The following is a 6,931-nucleotide window of genomic DNA, read 5'->3' as shown; positions in this document are numbered from 1 at the left end:
AAAATGTATAATTCATCCAATATCCGTTTCGCACCAATAAAATTGGTTCCATTATCGGAATAAATACAAGATACTGGACCCCTTCTAGCTAAAAACCGTTTAAGGGCGTCTAAAAAAGTTTTTTCAAATTCAAATTCGAATATTTTTATTCAAAATAGGATGTGACATCACTTATTGAAAATCAAAAAACTACCACCCATTCCAAAATGAATGCCTCAGACCTGAGAAGAATGCGCGCAACAAACTCAGCGGGCTTTTTTTCTCTCATCGAATAAATATGTTTACAAAGTAATATTGTACAATTAAACTTATTATTTAATAGCCTGAGGGCGGTCACTCCATTCCCAATCTGTGGTATCATTAAGAAAGTCATTTATGTAATAGTAACCTTTACCACACAAACGTTTTTTAACAATTCTTTTGAATAACGTAATACTTTTGTTTTGCACATTTTCTGGGATCTTGTAGTAAAAGCATATACATCGCCCCACAAAAGACTTACTAACTCGACGTAGCCGAGTAGTAGGCGTCATCAGTTTATGTCTGTGCCTGGTGTTAACATTATGATTATGACAGTTTCTGACAAATTCACTTATGTGCCTATGAACATACATTACATTATCAAGAATATATTGAGAAGCAACAGTCAAGATGTTAATTTCTTTGAATTTTGCTCTCAATGATTCTTTAGGACCTAGGTTTTTAAATAGCGCGAATAACCCTCTTCTGCATCACAAATATTGTAATAATATCAGCAGCGTTGCCCCATAGGACATAATACTATAGAAATAACAAAAGTATACTAGTCGCGCCGTATCTATGTCAGTTAATTGTCTAATCTTTTTAACCGCGTATGCTGCAGAACTAAGTCTTCGCCAATCCTTCAATATGGGGGCCCCATTGTAATTTGGAATCTAGAGTTATGCCAAGAAATATAGCAGATTCCACCGGTTCTATCACCTCTCCGTTTAACAAAACCTTTGCATTTGCGTGCGGGGCGCATTTCCATGGGCAGCACAATGGTCAAGTGCCCCACCACAGCAGCGAAGGCGATTATGCAGGATCGCCTTTGCAAGTCTCAAGTCATTTATGACATTCGGTACGGTAAATTTAATGTATTTAGTTTTATTGCTATTTAACAATAGGTTATTAGCGATAAACCAGTACACGATGTCAGATAAAATATCATTCACTTCGTCATACATAGCTTCGTTTCTTTTAACTTTGAAAATCAGTGAAGTGTCGTCCGCAAACAAAACTACCATAATAGGCATAGTTCTTTTCTCTATAAGATTAGGAAGATCATTTATATATAAGAAAGAGGAACGGTCCAAGAATAGACCCTTGTGGTACCCCCATACTGAGAGGAGTCCCAGGAGATCTCCTTCGATTCACGTCGACCCTCTGAATTCTATTGTTTAGATGTGAAGTCAGAAGATCGAGAGCAGTTCCTTTTATGCCATAGTGGTATAGCTTCCTGACCAGCGTTGAATGTTGAACACAATCAAAAGCCTTAGATAAATCACAGAAGATGCCAAGTGCATTCTGTGATTCCTCCCAGGCATCAAAAATATTCTTGATCAGCTCAACACCTGCATACGTTGTTGAACGTCCCCTAGTAAAGCCAAATTGTTTCAAATGAAGTAACTTATGAGAGTTAAAGTAAGTAAGCATTTGGCTTAAAATTATTTTTTCAGTGCTTAAGTCGGGTGCAATTTCAATATGCACTGCCTTCGTTGTTAAACACACTTTAGAGTCTGGTGATCTGTATGATTCTATGAGTTGATGTACAGCATTATGAAATGGTTCTTATCAGAGCTAATATTACGTTATATAAAATAAAATGTTCTTTTCACAACGAATCTTTCGGCATACGCTTATTACAGCTGTTATTATGCACGATTAATATTTCTACGATCTATAATGCTACGAAGATATTACGTTACAAGTTAGATATTAGACATTTGTATTAATTGATATTATTGGTTGTAGGTACATCTACAACAAGAATAGACATATGTATGCCTTTTGGCTTTTTACGCCACGTTTTCGGGTAAGAGTAATATTGACAGGCCCAGCATAGTCGATGCCAGTGTGTGTAAAAGGCTTAGCCTGTTGTACACGAGCGGGAGGGAGGTCTGCCATTATAGGCGAAAGATGCGGCGGTGCGACCTTAAAACAGAAATTACAATTTCTTATGCGTTGTCTAATAATATTTCTAGCCGAAATAATCCAATATCGCTGTCTAAGTAATGACAGAAAAAGATGAGAACCTGTATGACAATTTGATCGATGATAATCATCAATTATAATATCAATCAAATGATCACGATGACGTAAAAGATTTGGATGGCTTTTATACCAAGATTTACATTTAAGTACATCGATTTACAAATCATTTCAAATTACAATATAATATGTAAAATGTAAAATGATGCAACAGACACACTCAAACGTCAAATAGTCAATGTCTTCAAATAACTAAACCTAACCTAAAGTGATTGCAAAAACCTGTTGTAAATCAGTTTCACATTGATTTCGATGAGATTCCGATGACGAGTCACGTCTCACGTATATGCGGCCGCCTTTTGTCCAGACATATCGCCATTTTTGTGTCTGTGCATACTGGCGTGCTGTATAAAATAGTTTACGATTATAAGCTGAAAGACGTTCATTAACATAAAAACGGCGCACATTACCAACTATGTTGGTCCCAGATGTGTCACGCATGACTCACGCAGCAAGCGATCACGCAAGTGTCGGCGAGTCAGGCGCACCACAATATGGCGAGGGCGAGCAGGATCGTTCGCGTTAATTTCTTGTCTTCGGGGCACACCAACTCGGTAGGCGCAGACATTATCGTGTTCCTCTAGCGGCATTCCTAATTTCTGTGCTAATGTGATAGCGACATGAGTGGGATTTTCACCGCTGTGTTCAGGAACGCCAGAGATCTCAATATCATTTGAGAGACATTCTTGTTCGGAGTCGTTAACACGCCTTTGTAGCTTTACCAATTCGTCATTAAATTCGCCGCTCGTATGATTGTCTAGCTACTGTTGGGCTGCATTCTCTTCCAGCCTGGATACGCTGCTCTCCACGCTATCCAACCTTCTAGTGACTTCGGAAATCGCTATTGCAAGTTGTGAGGATAATTCGTGTTTAAGTTCTAATATAACCGTACGTAAAGATTTTATTTCCTGTGTTAGATCAACGATCCTGCGTCACTATCCGGAATGTTAGGAAGGAGTGCAGGCGAGGGAGCCGCGACGTTAGTGGTGGAGGGCACACCGGCAGAGGCCGCGCTGCAGGAAGCTGAATAGTTTTTATTTTTCGCAGGGCGTGACAGATGACATGTTTTGCATAGTGATTTGGACTCGGGGCTTAGTGCTTTGGGACATTGCTTGTGAATTGGGGCATCACATCTTATGCACCTAGCGCCATCTGCTGCAATCGCAAAGAATTTCGCACACAAGGGACATTTGTTTGGCGGCATATTGGGGCTCTTCTGCGTATTCGCTTCAGCCTTTAAACTTCTAAATAATATATTATTATAGTTATATATTATATAGTTTATTTGGTTTTACCTTCAATGGAATAAGGAATTTGTATGTCTATATTTATAGCAATATACTGGCAAAGTAACTTACGGCACGGGACAAAGATTAGCACTTATTGATTTTCGATATAGGTAGACGGTAGTTGTTATTAAGAGACGTTGAAGATTTATTTATTAAAGAATTATTTATAGTGAGAATTATTAATTTTATGTAAATATGAATGTTTATGGAACATTGAAAAATTGAGTTAGGTATGTTTAAATAGTTATTTATTAACAAGGAATTGATGCTGGCTTCATTTGGTCAAAGTGATGAGTTGTATGTCTTCTATTTATTAAGAGGGTTGCTGTATTGTTGTTATTAACCCTTATTATTTTATAAGGTCCCTTCCAGATGGGAGATAAAGCTTTTCGTAATCTTAAGAGATTTTTTATATAGACATAGTCTCCAGGTTTATAACGTGGAGGAGATTTAGCACGAGAGTCATAGTAGGTCTTTGATGTTTCTTAAGATTTCGTAATATTCTGTAAAGCTGTTTCCGTAGTGAATTTTAGTCTATGTTGTAACATTTTGATATAGTCAGAATAAGTAGTACAGTCTTCTTCGAATACTGAATTGGGCATTAAATCATAGGGTGTGTAATTTGTAGTAGAATGAACAGTAATGTTATAAGTAAGTATAGCAGTGTAAACGTTAGTGGGCCAATTATCTTGATTAGTATTAACAAATGATTTTAAATATTCTTTCAGAGTAGAGTGGCTTCGCTCTAAAGCGCCTTGAGTTTGGGGATGGTAAGGTGAAGACCACAATTGCTTTATTCTTAAAAACTTACAAGTACTTTTGAATAGATCAGCTGTGAAATTAGTACCTTGGTCGGTAAGAATAGTCTTAGGGATGCCAAATAATGAAATAAAGTGTATTAAGCAATCGCTGGTCTACAAGTGCTTTAGCACTTGTAGACCAGCGATTGGACCATGCGCCTGGATTGCACCTGGTTGGATAAGCTACAGAGTACTTTGTAAGGTCGTCTTGAATGGTATTTGAGTTTTGCGGTGCCCGACTCGGTAAGTTGGCCGACTAGGTCAAGGGCTATTCTCTGGAAAGGAGCTGTAGATGTAGTTGTTATTTCCATAGGGGCTTTATTTGTTTTCCTAAGAGCCTTGTTTTCTTGGCAAGACCTACACTTCTTTACGTAGTCTTCCACATCACTTCTCATACCTTTCCAATAGTATAATTCTTTAAATCTTTTGTACATTCTAACGGAACCTAGATGACCGGCTATTGGAATATCGTGATTTTCACGTAGGATTTTAGATCTTTCGCTTAAGGTAGGGTAAATTATTTTATTCCGATATATATGAACAGAGATTTTAGTGTCATGGAAGAGATGGATAATAATGTTGTATATTTTACTATAGGATAGTTTATCGAATGAATTTCGGAAATCGGTGATAGAAATATTTGATGAATCAGCGGATTGTAATAGGTCATCAAATTCAAATTCAAATATTTTTATTCAAAATAGGATTTATAATCACTTATTGAACGTCAAAATCTACCACCAATTCAAAAGAGACTGCCTCAGACCTGAGAAGAATGGGCGCAAGAAACTCAGCGGGTTTTTTTTTTATATAAAATATGGATTACAATGTAATATCGTACAATAAACATTAATAATTAAAGAGCCTGAGGTGAGGTGTTCGCTTTAATCCCAGTCCGTGGTGTCATTAAGGAAATCGTTTATGCTATAATAACCTTTCCCACACAAACGTTTTTTAGCAATTCTTTTAAATTTCGTAACACATTTGTTTTGTACATTTTCTGGGATCATATTTTAGAAGCATATACATCGCCCAACAAAAGACTTACTAACTCGACCCAACCGAGTAGTAGGCATAACAAGTTTGTGTTTGTTCCTCGTGTTAACATTATGAATGTCACAGTTTCTAGAAAATTCCTCAATGTGCTTATGAACATACAAAACATTATCAAAAATGTATTGAGAAGCAACAGTCAAAATGTTTATTTCTTTAATTTTTTCTCTAAATGATTCTTTAGGAACTAGGTTATAAATCGCGCGAATAGCCCTCTTCTGCAGCACAAAGATAGTGTTAATATCGGCCGCACTGCCCCATAACAATATACCATAGGACATAATACAATGAAAATAACTAAAGTATACTAATCTCGCCGTATCTATGTCAGTTAACCGTCTGATTTTCTTAACCGCATATGCTGCAGAACTAAGCCTATTCGCCAATCCTTCAATATGGGGGCCCCACTGCAATTTGGAATCAAGAGTAATGCCAAGAAATATAGCAGATTCCACTGGTTTTACCACCTCTCCATTTAATAAAATATTAGCAGCTACATTTTTGACACACATCATCACATCACACATCCCTTACTTTCTTTAAGGTACTGAATATAGCAGGATAAGGTGTTTCGTCAAAATGATGGACTTTTGTAAATAGTAAGTAAACAGTTTTATTTTCATAACTCATTTTAATAAAAGAATTTAATTCCTTTTCCATGTGCAACACTTCTTCCTTATTCTCTGTGTTGAGGACAACATCAGGTATATAGTATAGGGTTAGTTTGGTCAAGATCTATGGAAGTTGGAATAAGAATTATTTTATGTGATGTTTTTAAGAGACATTCGTTGTGCTCGTGTAATGTTGTGTTTTAAGTAATATCTTTCTTGGCATTTGACGTAAGGAATTGTGGATAATCATTGTTAGGACTGGCGACGTTTGATTCAGGGGATGATGGAACTTGGAGAGATTCGAAGTCGATGTTCAAGTCATCTTCAGTAATACCTAAGTCTATTAAGTCTATGAGGTCTGAGTGAGGAGATGGTTGTTGATCTTGTTCTGGTATGACACGTGGTATTGGATCAGGTAAGGAGCTTTGAGTAGGATTTTGTAACTGATTTGGAGGACTTTGTCATGGGTTTTGTTGGAGTATTTCTTGGTCGTTAAAAGAAAGTGGAATTGTAGATGGTAACTGAGGAATTTGATCATCAAAAGAAAAGTTTGAGCCTTCGTCAATGTTTGGTAAAAGAGAACTTCGAGATTCTGGATTTTTTTTTATGGAATAGGAGGACAAACGAGCGTACGGGTCACCTGTTGTTAAGTGATCACCGCCGCCCATACTCTCTTGCAACACCAGAGGAATCACAGGAGCGTTGCCGGCCTTTAAGGAAGGTGTACGCGCTTTTTTTGAAGGTACCCATGTCGTATCGTCCCGGAAACACCGCACAAGGAAGTTCATTCCACAGCTTTGTAGTACGTGGAAGAAAGCTCCTTGTAAACCGCACTGTGGAGGACCGCCACACATCCAGATGGTGAGGATGATATCCTAACTTGTGGCGT

Source organism: Leptidea sinapis, chromosome 29, assembly GCF_905404315.1.
Source record: "Leptidea sinapis chromosome 29, ilLepSina1.1, whole genome shotgun sequence".
Classification (NCBI taxonomy): domain Eukaryota; kingdom Metazoa; phylum Arthropoda; class Insecta; order Lepidoptera; family Pieridae; genus Leptidea; species Leptidea sinapis.
This window is presented reverse-complemented; position numbering follows the sequence as displayed.